At 39.7% G+C, this 14193-nt stretch overlaps 1 protein-coding gene across 1 annotated transcript in view; it reads left to right on the top strand.

The window, feature by feature from the left end:
* The first annotated feature begins 221 nt into the window (after positions 1–221).
* Positions 222–14193, top strand: part of YEATS2 (YEATS domain containing 2) — a 42396-nt gene continuing 28424 nt past the window's right edge. Inside the window, exon 1 of the mRNA XM_049629193.1 lies at positions 222–422. The gene's annotated coding sequence lies outside the window, so the exon portion shown is untranslated. The remainder of the gene's footprint in view (positions 423–14193) is intronic.

The following is a 14193-nucleotide window of genomic DNA, read 5'->3' as shown; positions in this document are numbered from 1 at the left end:
AAAATGATAAATGATGATGGTGCCTTTGCCAGAACCAACATCCATACTCCCCAGGCAGTGCGGCAGCACCGGCCGGGATCAGAGTCTGGGCCACCGCCAACCACAGCTCCAGCCCGGCCAGCCGCGGCCCCAGCACCAGCTGGAGTCCTGGCCCCGCCCACATCTCTGCAAGTTCCGCCCCCGGGGCCGCGCGCGCGCGCGCGCCGCCGCCGCGCGCGTCCCGCCCCGCCCCTGCTGCTGACGTGCGGGGCCGAAAGGGAGGGACGGGCGGGCTCCGCCGAGCCTTGTGCTTCCGCGGGCTCTGGGGTCGCTGGGGCCTCGTGGCGGGGCGGCTCCGCGGAGCTTCGCCCGCTTTCGCACCTTCCTCGTGTCCTCTCGCGGCGCCCAGCGGGCCCTGCGCTTCAGCGGGAGACCCGGCAAGGGTGAGTGTTGGCGGGAGCGGGTTCCGGCCGGCCGGGCGCGCGCTCCGCTCTCCCGGGCATTGTCTGGGCGGGGGCGGCGCGGGCACGTGCGCTCCCCTCCCCCACCCGGGTGGCCGCGCGGTCCCGGGCGGAGCGGAGGGGGGAGCGAGTGACTGCGGATAGAAGAGGACCGGAGGGGCGGGCTGGTTCCGCGGTGAGTGTGTCTGTCGGAGGAGTCTTCGAAGCGGCAACCTGGAATTTGGCTGTGTGGGGGGTCCTTTTCTAAGGGGCACAGTGCTCTCTGCGGGGATGGGGGTCCCTTGGGCCCCAGTGGCCGGAGCTTTCAGGATGTTAAGCTTGGTGGCCTGTGATGGGATCGGAAATGAGATTTGGCTCCGGTACCAGCAAGTTGTGGATTTACCAACAAGAACGGTGAAATCTACCTCCAACCTGTCGCCATCCTTACCGCCCCCCTCCCCTGTGAAGGAGGAGTGGGATTTTAAAAGGTTGGAGGATCTTCCAGGGATATGCCCGAGTTAAAGCACCAGATGTGTGAGACAGTGCGAGGTTAGAGTGGAAAGCTTGGGAAAGTGAGTAGTTGGAAGAAAGACTGGTTCGGTGGGTTGTGGCCAGATTGCAGAAGACAATGAATGAGGTTTATCTCATAATCTTTTTTTCTGTTGTGAGTGTAATTATGTTATAAAATAGAAAGTAGAGGAGGAAAATATCACCGATAATCCCATAGCCCTGACACATCATTCTTACAGTGTTTATGTTTGCTAGTATTTTCATCTAAGCTTATAACAGTTACAGTTAGAGTTTACCTACAATTTTCCATTTTCTTTTTTCCTTAAGGTGTAAAAATGCGATGTAATACACAGTATTCAACAATATCGTTTCCTCTTAATAAGCAAGTATTCATCATAGAAAAGTTTAAAAATACAAGCGAAATGAGGAAGAGTATTCATAGTTCTACTGCCTAGAGATGTTATTGTATATTTTTGGTTGTGTATATTCTTTCAAAGATAGGAGCAGATAATGCCCTGATTAGGAATTTAGTTTTCATAGGAATCCTTTGAAGGTTTTAAGAAGGCAGGTAGCATAATCTGACTGCTATGTGGAGAAAGAGGGCAAGAGTGGGGAGCTGGGAGATCAGTTAGGATGCTGTTTGCAGTACCTTGGACTAGGTCCATGGCAGGGATGGAGAGTAGAAAGATTTAAAAATATTTTGGAGGTAGAATGAACAAGACTTGGAAGTGGATTGATGAGGGAATGGGAGAATTCTTTGCTTTTTAAAAAATATATATCTATTTTTTAATTAAGTAAACTCTGTGCCCTACGTGGGGCTTGAACTCATGAGCCTGAGAGATCGAGTCGCATGCTGTACCAACTACTCACTGAGCCAGCTGCATTCCCCGAGAATTCTTTGCTTTTTGGTATTTGTTTTGAGCAACTATGAGTAAATGGTGGCATTTACTGAGAGGGAGAAGAATGGAACAGAAGTTTGAGGTGGGAAGAATCATGAGATCTGTTTTGGGTGTATTAAATGTGAGATGCTTATCAGTTGTGAAGTTGGTAGTTGAGGAAGCAATTGGGTGAACAGGTTTGGATCTCATGGAAGAGAGAGCCAAGAGCTGTTAGATAAAAATTTGGAGTACTCAGTACATAGATGATATCGAAAGGTATAGACTGTATGAGATCACCAAGGTAAAAAGTATAGATAGAGAAGTGAAAATTGGCCCTTGGTCCCCCCCAAAACTTCAAGATGTAGTAGAGGAAGAAGATTGAACACAGGACAGAAGAAATAGCCAGTGAGGTAGGTGGTGGTGGTGGGGGAGGTAGGTAGGGGAGCAAAAGACCGGTGTGATGGAAACCAAGAAAAATAAGTTCACAGAAGACAAGAGAATTGGTCCATCCTTTCTTCTGAGATGTTTAATTGGTTTTGGAGGTTGTTGGTTTGGTCACTGGTATTACTTTTTTTTTTTTTTTAATTTTTAAGTAATCTCCACACTCAGCATGGGGCTTGACTCACAACCCAGAGATCAAGAGTCTCATGCTTCACTGACTGAACCAGCCAGGCACCCCTGGTCATTGGTATTATTATTATTTTTTAAACGTTTATTTGTTTTTGAGAGAGAGAGTATGCATATGCAAGCGGGGGACGGTCAAAGAGAGGGAGACAGGATCCCAAGCTGCCTCTGCACTGACAGCAGTGAGCCCGGTGTGGGGCTGGAACTGACAAACCGCAAGATCATGACCTGAGCTGAAGTCAGATATGTTCAACCGACTGAGCCACCCACACCCCCCCCCTTTGTCATTGGTATTATTATCCAGTGTTCTAGAAGTAGGAGGTGGAAACTAGATTGGAATAATTGATTGCGGCTTGAGTAAGTGAAGATAATGAGTGTGAATTACAAAAACCTGGGCCTTCTTCAACATGCCTTATTTCCATCTGCTCCACAACTAAATTTGATAGGTGAAAAATGGTGTCTTGTTTAGTATTCATTCCTTGATTACTAGTGTGTTTGAAAATTTTTTCACATATATTGGTCATTGGTGAATTTCTGTTTCTCTCCTGTGTGTATCTTTTTGTGTTTATCACTTTTGGGAATTGATTGTCAAGAGTTCTTTTAGATACTGAAAACACGTAGTTTTACGTAGAGCTTGCAGAATTTCCCCCCTTAAGTATTTTTCCTTTCTGGGAATAAATGAGTTTATTATATATGCTCCATCAGGAGACACATGTCTGATCCCAAGTTAATACATGGTTAACTTCTATATATGCTTTTTTTTTTCAATTGTAAAATACACATAGCCTAAAATTTACTACCTTAACCATTTTTAAGTGTGCAGTTCAGTGGTATTAAATCCATTTGTAACAGTGTGCAACTATCACCACCATCCATCTCCACCACTCTTTTCATCTTGTAAAACTGAAAATCTATACCCATTAAACAATAACTCCCCATTCCTCCTTTCTTCTAGTCCCTATAGCAGCCGCCATAAGTACCTCATGTAAGTAGAATCATACAGTATTTGTCTTTTTCTGATGGGTTTATTTCACTTAGCGTAATGCCCTCAAGATTCATCCATGTTGTAGCAGGTGTCAGAATTTCCTTCCTTTAAAAAAAATTACATATTTTAATTAATTAAATCATTTTTATTTTTTTAAGTAGCCTCCATGCCCAGCATTGGAGCCCAATATGGGGCTGAACTCAGGACCCCTGAGATCAAGAGCTGGCCACTTAACTGACTGAGGCCATTCAGGTTCCCCTATTTTAACTAATTTTTATTCCAGTTGACATACAGTGTTATATTAGTTTCAGGTGTAGGATATAGTGATTCAACAATTCCATACATCACCGTGCTCATCAGGACTAGTGACTCCTTAATCCCTAACACCTACTTCACTCATCCCCTCACCTCCTCCCCTCTGGTAACCATCAGTTTGTTCTGTATAGTTAAGGGTCTGTTTCTTGGTTTGTCTCTCTCTTCCTCTCTTCCCCTTTGCTCATTTGTTTCTTAACAGTTTCAAATGAGTGAAATCATAGGTATTTGCCTTTCTTTGGCTTATTTCACTTAGCATAATAACCTCCAGGTCCATCCATGTCCTTGCAAATGGAAAGATTTTATTCTTTTTTATGGCTGAATAATATTCCATTGTGTTTATATATATCACATTTTCTTCATTCATCAGTGGACATGGGCTGCTTCCATATCTTGGCTATTATAAATAATTCTTCTATAAACATAGGGGCATGTGTTTCCCTTTGAATCAGTGTTTTTCTTTTAGTAAAGAACTTTCCTTTTTTAAGGCTGAATAATATTCCAGTGTATGTATATATCCCATTTTATTTCCCCATTCATCTGTCGATGAACACTTGGGTTGCTTCCATGTTTTGGCTCTTATAAATAATGCTGCTAAGAACATGGGTATACAGATACCTCTTCAAGGTCCTGCTTTTAGTTCTTTTGGTTTGTATATACCCAGGGGTGGAATTGTTGGATCATACAGTAATGCTATTGTTAGTTTTTTTGTCGAACTGCCACACTGTTTTCCATAGTGGCTTGCACGTATATTCATATATTCCCACCAACACTGTACAAGGGTTCCAGTTTCTTCACATTCTTGCTGACATTTGTTTTCTGGGTTTTGTTGTTGTTGTTGTTGTTTGTTTTTGATAGCCATCCTAAAATGGGTGTGAGGTAATAATCTCACTGAGGTTTTGATTTGTACTTTTTTCCCTAATATTAGTGATGTTGAGCATCTTTTCATGTGCTTATTGGGCACTTGTATACCTTTGGAGAAATGTTTATTCAAATCTTTTGTCTATTTTAAGTCAAGTTTTTGTTGCTTTGAGTTTTAGGAGTTCTCTCTATATATTCTGGATATTGATCCCTTATTGAATGTATGATTTGCAAATATTTTAGCTTTTTGTGAATTGTCTTTTTACTCTGTTGATAGTGTCTTTTGATGCACAAAATTTTTAAATTTTCATGAAGCTCAGTTTGTCCTTTTTTTTTTTTTTTTTTTTTTTACCTGTGCTTTTGGTGTCATATCTAAGAAATCTTTGCCAATCCAATGTTGTGAAGCTTTTAATAGTTCTGTTGTTTTAAGTCTTATATTTAAACCTTTGATCCATTCTGAGTTAATTTTTGTATGTGTTGTTAAGGGTCTGACTTCATTCTTTCACGTGTAGATATTCAGTTTTCCCAGCACCATTTGTGGAAAAGACTATTCTTTCTCCATAGAATGGTCTTGGTACGCTTGTCAAAAATCATTTGACCATATATGCAAGGCTTTGTTTCTGGGCTGTCTTCTCCATTGGTCTGTTTATTTCTGTTTACGGCAGTACCAAACTGTTTTGATTACTGTAGCTTCTAGTAAGTTTTGAAATCAGGAGTGACTTCTTCAGTTTTGTTCAAGATTGTTTTGGTCAGGGTCCCTTGAAATTCCATATGAATTTCAAGATGGGTTTTTCTATTTCTGCGGAAAATGTCATTGGGATTGTGATAGGGATTGCATTGAATCTGTAGATGGCTTTGGGTAGTACTGAGTTTTAAACAGTATTTTTCAATCCGTAAACATGAGATATGTTTCCATTCAGTTATGTTGTATTTAATTTCTTTCAGCAATGTTTTGTAGTTTTCATTGTATTACTCTTTGACTTCCTTGGTTAATTCCTAAGTACAGTTGGCTCTTGAACAACATGGGTTTGAATTGTGCAGATCCACTTATATGTGGACTTCTTTGGATACAGTATAATACTGTAAATGTGTTTTCTCTTCATGATTTTCTTAGTTTTTTCTCTAGTTTATTTTATTGTGAGAATACAGCATATAATACTTATAATATACAAAATATTTGTTAATTGTTAATGTTATCGGTAAGGCTTCTGGTCAACAGTTGGCTGTTAGTAGTTAAGTTTTGGGGGAGTCAAAAGTTATACATGGATTTGACTGTGTGGGGGTTGGTGCCCCCAATGCCTGCATTGTTCAAGGGTCAACTGTATTTTATTCATTTTGATGCTGTTATAAATGGAATTGTTTCTGTAATTTACTTTGCAGATTTTTTAGTATAGAAATGCAGCTGATTTTTGTGTGTTGACTTAGTATCCTGATATTTTGCTGAATTAATTTATTACAGTTTTTTTTCGTGGAATATTTAGGGTTTTTACATATAAGATCATATCCCTCCATATTAAAAACCCTTCGTATTCATTCATTGGATGCACTATAATTTGCCATCGACTACTACCAATTTTTTATTATAAAATATACAGGAAGAGGAGAACTAACACTTAAACTATAGATCTGTAAGTGCAGCTCACATATGAGAGTAAATTGAGAGCAGTTTCTTAGGATAGATTTCTCAGAAAGAGGATTCTCTTCTTGTTTAACCAGAGATTTTTATTTGAATTTTCACTGCCAATCCTTAAATTCACCCCCATCTCCCTACCTTTAATCCTGGCTCCCTTTTATCCTGTTTTCCACACTGCTACCAAGTGGTGGGTGAAGGTCAGTACATTTTTCCCTCAGAAAACAAGGCTTATGAAGCAAATTGTGTCTGTAACATCTGTTTTGTGGGAGTTAGGAAAAAAAAGTTTCTGAAGGCTGGAGTGCATTTCATGGATGAGTTGGAATTTAATTGGATTTCTTGAAAGTTGAATAGCATTTCAGTAAGCAAGAGAGAAGGTAGAGGTGAAATATGAATCCATTGAAAGGTAATTGTGAGATGTTCAGGCATGCGAACTTTGATGACTGCAGACAAAGAGAGGTGGAACTAGTTCTCCAGCCAAGGATTGTTTATTCTGTTTATCTGAAGAATGAACTGTGGGGGTGCATGGGGATGGGGGAGATGTGTTATGTGTTGGTAGTAAAGGCTGAGGGTGAGGAGAATGCCAAGGGGAGTTCCTCTTGATTTGTATGTTTTTAGTCATTGAGTTAATGAATACATTGGTGATTGTTCTCTATTTTGTTTATAAAAAATTAGTTTCAGGGTATGTATATTTTTTAAAATTGACATATTCACTTAATGTAAAATTCACCATTTTAAAGTGTATAATTTAATGGTTTTTAGTATATTTACAAGGTTGTGCAACCATTACTACCATCTAATTCCAAAGTATTTCCATCACCCCAGAAAGAAACCCTGTACCTATTAGCAGCCAGTCCTTGTTCCCTCTCCCCTCATCCCCTGGCAACCACACTGAGTCTATGGATTTGCCTGTTTCTGTACATTTCATATAAATAGAATCATATAACACATTGCCTTTAGTATCTGGCTTCTTTCACTTAACATGATACATTCAGTCTGTCTGTGATATAGCATGTGTCAGTACCTCATTATTTTGCTTAGTAATACTCTCCTGTCTGAATATACCCCATTATGTTTGTCCAGGCATCAATCCATGGATATTGGGTTGTTTATACTTTTTCACTATTGTGAATAATGCTATTATGAACATTTAGGTGTAACTTTTTGTGTGAACATGTGTTTCCAGTTCTCTTGGATATATATCTAAGAATGGAGTTGCTAGGTCATATAGTAAATCTGTTTAACTTAAAAAAAATTTTTTTTTTAAGTTTATTTATTTTTAGAGAGAGAGTGCAGGAGGAGCAGGGAGAATCCCAAGCAGGGCATGGAGCCCCATGTGGGGCTGGAACTCATGAACCATGAGATGACCTGAGCTGAAATCAAGAGTGGACATCTGACTGACTGAGCCACCAAGGCACCCCACTTTTTTTTTTTTTAAGTGTAGGTTTTATTGTTTTTGTTTTGAGTTATCTCTACACCCGATGTGGGGCTCAAACTCGTGACCTGAAATCAAGAGTTGCATGTCCTTCCAGGTGAGCCTGCCAGACACCCCAGTTCTGTTTAACTTCTTCAGGAGCTGCCAAACTTTTCCACAGCAGCTGCACCATTTTACATTTCCACCCACAGTGAATGAGGGATCTCATTGTTTATACTTTATATGTGTTTCTGGCCGATTATATTCGAAAGTTGTAGGTTTTTAAAGTGTCATTGAGGTACAGTTGGCATCTACAGACTGCACAAAATGTGTAATTTGGGAAGTTTCAACTTATTTATACACCTGTGAAACCATCACCACAATCAAGATAGTAAACATGTATCATCCCACAAATTTTCTTTTTTAAATGTTTATTTGTTTATTTTGAGAGACGGAGAGTGTGTGTGTGAGCAGGGGAGCTTCCTAATGCATGATGTGAGTCTTCCTAATGTTGATTACCCAACTGATGGCTCTGCCCCTTTGTAAATGCACATATAGCATGCACTCATGTACTTGGGGAAGGATAATCTGTAAATAGATTTTTGTTTAAGGTTAATATATTTTGGGTTTGTCTTTTTTAAGATTTAATTTTTTAATTTTTTTTTTACATTTATTTATTTTTTGAGAGACAGAGACTAGAGCACAAGTGGGGGCGGGGCAGAGAGAGAATGAGACACAGAATCTGAAGCAGGCTCCAGGCTCCAGGCTCCAGGCTCCAGGCTCCAAGCTGTCAGCACAGAGCCCCACACCGGGCTGGAACCCATAAACCATGAGATCATGACCTGAGCCGAAGCCGGACGCTTAACCGACTGAGCCACCCAGGTGCCCCAAGATTTTATTTTTTTTAAGTAATTTCTACACCCATTGTGGGGCTTGAACCTACAATTCCAATATCAAGAATTGTATGCTCCACTGACTGAGCCAGTGAGGTATGCCATCATTGTTATTTTTTATAATGACTTTTGAGATCTAATTCACATACTGTAAAATTCACTCTTTAAAGTGTAAAACTCTGTGTTTTTTCTTTTAGTAGATTCACAAAGTTGTGCAGCCATCATTATATCTGGTTCCAGAAAATTTTTATCAGTAGGTAGATTTTTATAAATAGATAGTTTTTTAGACTAGAGAGTGTTGATTTAAAGAAAAAACCATTTTCTAAAAAATGTCCCCTTTTTAAGTTGCTTGTTTCCTTTTAAGAATCTCAGCTTCACATGGAAAAGCATGAGACTTATCCCCATAGAATGTGTTGTCGTTGTCCATTTGAAAACTCCAGTGAAAAATCCCTACTTAGTGAAGTGTGCAAGATTTGGCTCAGTTTATGTATTCTCAGTGACTGTGTCCAAGAGTTTGACATAATCTTGATCTGGTCCAGTTCCTTCCTTTTTCAACCTGGAATTGTAGACCAGCTTTGTTTCCTTTTGCTTCTTTTGGAAAAAAAACTTTTAGGGCTTCACAATTGAAACAGGATTCTCATATGAAATCAGCTATCATTTCAGACTATTCCAGTGATCTTTGTCTGAAAGTGACACCAGGGAAGTCATTGGAAGGTTATGTACCCTCCCTTGTTTCTTTCTCTCTCTCTTTTTTTTCTTTTTTTTAAAGTTTATGTATTCAAGCAGTCTCCAACCAACTGTGTACTCGAACCCATGACTCTGAGATCACGAGTTACATGCTTCTCCAACTGGGCCAACCAGGTACCCCTATATGGTGTCTCCCTTCTGTCAACTTAAGAATTTGCTTTAAGTATCTCAAAACCTTTAAACAGTTCATGTAGGTCACTCTGTCCAGAGAAAGTGTATGTTGAAGTCCTGGAGTAAAGGAAGGGTAAAGCTTCCTAAGGCCAGCTATCCAGTTGTTGCACTAATGGATAGAAGCAGTGGCATGGATAATTTAGAATAGTTGTTTTATTCTAGATTTTCTTTCACGTTGCTTTGCACATTGGAGACCAAGTATTGGCCTGCATGAATCCTGGGGCTGACCTTTATAGCAACTTACATGGTCTTTAGCAATTTCATTTATTAATGGAAAGTATGTGTTTTTGACCTGGAAATATATAATACTTAAATAATATAATTTTTTTTGAGCTCAGCTTTCTAGCTTTTCCATTTTGCTCAGCTCTTTACATGTCATACTGGGAGATACCCCTGGACACAAGATCATGTTCCAGGGACTTTTTTTCTTTTTCTTTTCTTTTTTTTAAATAGGCTTCGTGCCCAGTGTGAGAGCCCAACACAGCGCTTGAACTTATTATCCTGAAATCAAGACCTGAACTGAGATCAAGAGTCAGATGCTTAACTCACTGAGCCAGCCAGGTGACCCTTATACTGGGAATAGCCCATGTCAGTATGATGCGATGAACTGACCTCCCATCAGCTCCCCACCATTCTGGTCCAGTGTAAAATTGTGATCGTTTTTACTTAAAAGACCTTCCCCCCCCTGCCCCCATACCAGATGAGTTGAAGAAACAGTAATTATGTTGACCAAGAAATGAGAGTGTATTCAAATGGTCTTGTGTAAAAGATCTTAGAACAATTAGGGTGCAGAATTTTTGTCAGTACCAACTTAAAATCAGAACTGAATCTTCTCCCTTTTAGATTTCCCTTGATCTGAGTCTTTCGTATAAGCTACTTCAGATTCCTTGTATTGTGAAAAAAAAAAAAGCATGATTTTGGGGAGAAAATTGTGTATATTTTCAGTTACCTTTGTCAGTGAGAGATGACAGTTCTATGACTAATCTTCAGAAGAAAAAATTTAAGTTGACATTGAAATATATTTTGATTTTTAAGTTTATTTTTTTAGCACCCAACATGGGGATCGAACTCATGACCCCAAGATATGAGTTGCATGCTCTTCTAACTGAGCCAGCCAGATGCCCCTTTATTTTGATTTTTTTGATAAGACTTCTTTATGCAAATGATTTTTCTCAGTATAGCCTTTTTTTTTTTTTTTTTTTAATTTTAGAATCTTAAGCAGGCTCCATGCTCGGTGCAGAGCCTGATGAGGTGCTCTATCCTACAACCCTGGGATCATGACCTGAGCCAAAGTCAGGAGTTGGGTGTTCAACTGACTGAGCCACCCAGGTCCTCCTAAAAGCTGCTATATTTAATTCCCAATATATAATTTATGAAATGGATCATATATATTTGGATTACTGAAAGTTAGTGGCATTAATATATTCCTAAAGATTCAACATTAGACATGTGCATTGCAAATCACCTTGCTTCTGAATCTCCTAAATACTTTGTTTATTGCTGGTAATGAAAGCTTCTAGGGGTGCCTGGGTAGCTCAGCTAAGCCTCTCACTTTTGATTTTGGCTCAGGTCATGATCTCACAGGTTCATGAGATCCAGCCCTGCCTTGGGCTCTACACTGATAGCGTGGAACCTGTTTGGGATTGTCTCTCTCCCTCTCTCTGCCCCAACCCCTGGCTCATGTGGGTGTGCATGTGCACTCTCTCTCAAACGTTAAAAAAAAAAAAAAAAAAAAAGTCTAGTTATTTTTCTATTTTTTAAATACCCTGCTGGATTGGATTTGTGCCTGTGTTCACAAATGAAAACTGGTCTGTCATTTTTCGCTGCTGATGCCTTTGACCACATCTTCTTAGGTTTAGAAATGTTATGTTCTCTTTGTTGCTAATTTTAAAATACTCTTATTTTAATTTTCTCTTTGAGCCATGAGTTATTTAGAAGAGTATCTTGTTGGGGCACCTGGGTGGCTGAGTTGGTTAAGCATCCGACTCTTGGGTTCAGATCAAGTCATGATCTCATGATTTGTGAGTTCATGCCCCACACTGGGCTCTGTGCTGGCAGCACGGAGCCTACTTAGGATTCTCTCTTTCCCTCTCTCTGTCCCTCTCCTGATTGTGCGCTCACTCATTCTCGCTCTCTCTCTCTCTCTCAAAAAATAAACAAACTTAGAAGAGTGTCTTGTTCTCCATATCATAATGAGTTCTTGTTAATGATTTCCTATTTAATTTTGTTAGGATCAGAGAATATGGCTGTAACATTTATTCATTTTTGAGAGACAGCATGAGCGGGGAAGGGGCAGAGGGAGAGGGAGACACAGAATCTGAAGCAGTCCAGGCTCTGAGCTGTCAGCACAGAGCCCGGTGTGGGGCTTGAACTCATGAACTGCGAGATCATGACCTGAGCCGAAGTCGGACACTCAACCGACTGAGCCACCCAGGTGCCCCATAACATTTCCATGTTTTGTAATAATTGTGACTTTCTTTATGTTCTATCTTATGATTTAATTTCAATGAATTTTTATAGATATTTTAACAGTATTCTCTGTTGTGTTCAGAACTGTATGTAGCTGTTAAATCTGGCTTGTAAATTGCATTATCTGTATACTCTGTATTTTCATCTGTTGTTTTCTTGATCTTTTAAATTTCTGAGAGACATATGTTCAGATTATTTTGTAACGATTGTGATTTTTCTTAAATTGTCCTTGTACTTCAGGTTTATTTTATATGTTTTGATGTTTGATGTCTAGTTTATGACATTTTTGTGATTGTGTCCTTTAGTAGTAACATAATCTTTATTATATTAAATGTTTTTTTTGCCTTAAATGATCCTATTTGTTATTAAGCATGCCATGCCAGCTGTCTTTTCATCTGGATGTGCTTGTGTATAATAAATTTGCACATCCCTTTATTTTTAAAATTTAGCTATAATACCTTTGGAAATGTAGCATTATCAAATAGATTTGTAAGTATTAGGCAAGAGTGATAAAAGTTACTGAAGGCTGGTAGGTATGTTCCCTTGGGTATTCATATTTTGGCGTATATTTAAGTTATACCTTTATTTATTTAGCAAATAATTTATTGTGAGCTTCCAGGAACTTTGGAAGGAGAACATGGGGAAAGCTGTGTTGAATAGTATGATTAAGGAAGGCCTTTGATAAGGTGGGCATTTGAGCCTGAGATCTAGTAAAGCTAACCTGGGGAAAGAGCATTCCAGGTAGAGGGAGCCTGAAGTCCAAAAACCCTAAGGAGGGGCACCTGGCTGGCTCAGTCAGTAGAGCGTATGATTATTTCAGGGTTGTGAGTTCAAGCTCCATGTTGGGTGTAGAGCTTACTTAAAAAGAAGCCTGGGTGGCTCAGTTGGTTAAGCGTCCCACTTAGGCTCAGGTCATGATTTCATGATTGGTGAGTTTGAGCCCCGTGTTGGGCTCTGTGCTGACACTGTGGAGCCTGGAGCCTGCTTCAGATTCTGTGTCTCCCTCTCTCTCTGCCCCTCCCCCCTCATGCTCTGTCTCTGTCTCTCTCTGTCTCTCTCTCTCTCTCTTAAAAATAAACATAAAAAAATAAAAAAAAACAAACAAAACCAAAACCAAAAACCCTAAGAAAAGATTGAGGTGTATTTGAGGAACAGAAAGAAAACCAGTGTGTCTTGATGCTAATGGTGAAGGATGGTGAGGGAGGTAGGGCCCAATTCATGTAAAGATCTTGTAGGTCATGTTAAGGATGTGATTTTATTCTAAGTGTTGTGGGAAGCCACTGGAAGGTTTTGAGCAGGGGATGACATGATTAGATAAATATTTTTATAGCCCTTTTGTAAATTGAGCTGTAATTTATATACAGTGAAATGCACAGATTTTAAGTGTACAGTTGGGTGAATTTTCACATTGCTTATGCCCATGCAACCCATACTCTTGTTAAGATAAAAAATTTTCTCTTACACCAGGAAGTTCCTTTATTACTCCACCCAGTCAGTCCCCACCACCAGCACCTGAACAGCTACTCTCTTTTCTTTCACCATAGATTAGTTTGTTCTAGAACTTCGTATAAGTGGAATCATTCACATATGTACTCTTGTGTCTGGCTTCTTTTACTTGCCAAGATGATTTTGAGATTCATTTCTGTTCTTGCTTAGATCAGGAGTTCATTGGGTATACACAATTTGCTTATCCATTCTCCTTTTTTTTTTTTTTTTTTTTTTTTTAAGCAATCTATATGCCCAACATGGGGCTTGAAATCACAGCCCCAAGATTAAGAGTTGCATGCTGTATTGGGCCACCTGGGTGGCTCAGTCAGTTGAGCGTCCGACTTTGGCTCAGGTCATGATCTCGCGGTCTGTGAGTTTGAGCCCCGTGTCAGGCTCTGTGCTGACAGCTTAGAGCCTGGAGCCTGCTTCAGATTCTGTGTCTCCCTCTCTCTCTGCCCTTCCCCCACTTATTCTCTGTCTCTGTCTCTCTCTGTCAAAAATAAATAAACATTAAAAAAAAAAGTTGCATGCTGTATTGATTGAGCCAGCCAGGTGCCCCTCCAATTTTTTTTCCCTGTTTTGTTTTTTACAGACATTTTCAAATGTTTCTTTGGCTAATAGAGAAGAATGGATTGTAGATTCTCTCTTTCAGATATTTAATAAAGAAATGTTGGTTGTCTTGTTTACAAAGGGGAAAACATTTTGTTTGAAATGAAGAATTTAGAAAGGATAGGGCCAAAGAATGATAAAGTCATTATTAACATCTTAGGAACATCTGTCTGTATGGAATCA

Source organism: Panthera uncia, chromosome C2 (genome assembly GCF_023721935.1).
Source record: "Panthera uncia isolate 11264 chromosome C2, Puncia_PCG_1.0, whole genome shotgun sequence".
Taxonomy (NCBI): Eukaryota; Metazoa; Chordata; class Mammalia; order Carnivora; family Felidae; genus Panthera; species Panthera uncia.
Note: the sequence above shows the minus strand (reverse complement) of the source record. Positions and strands in the feature narration are given on the sequence as shown.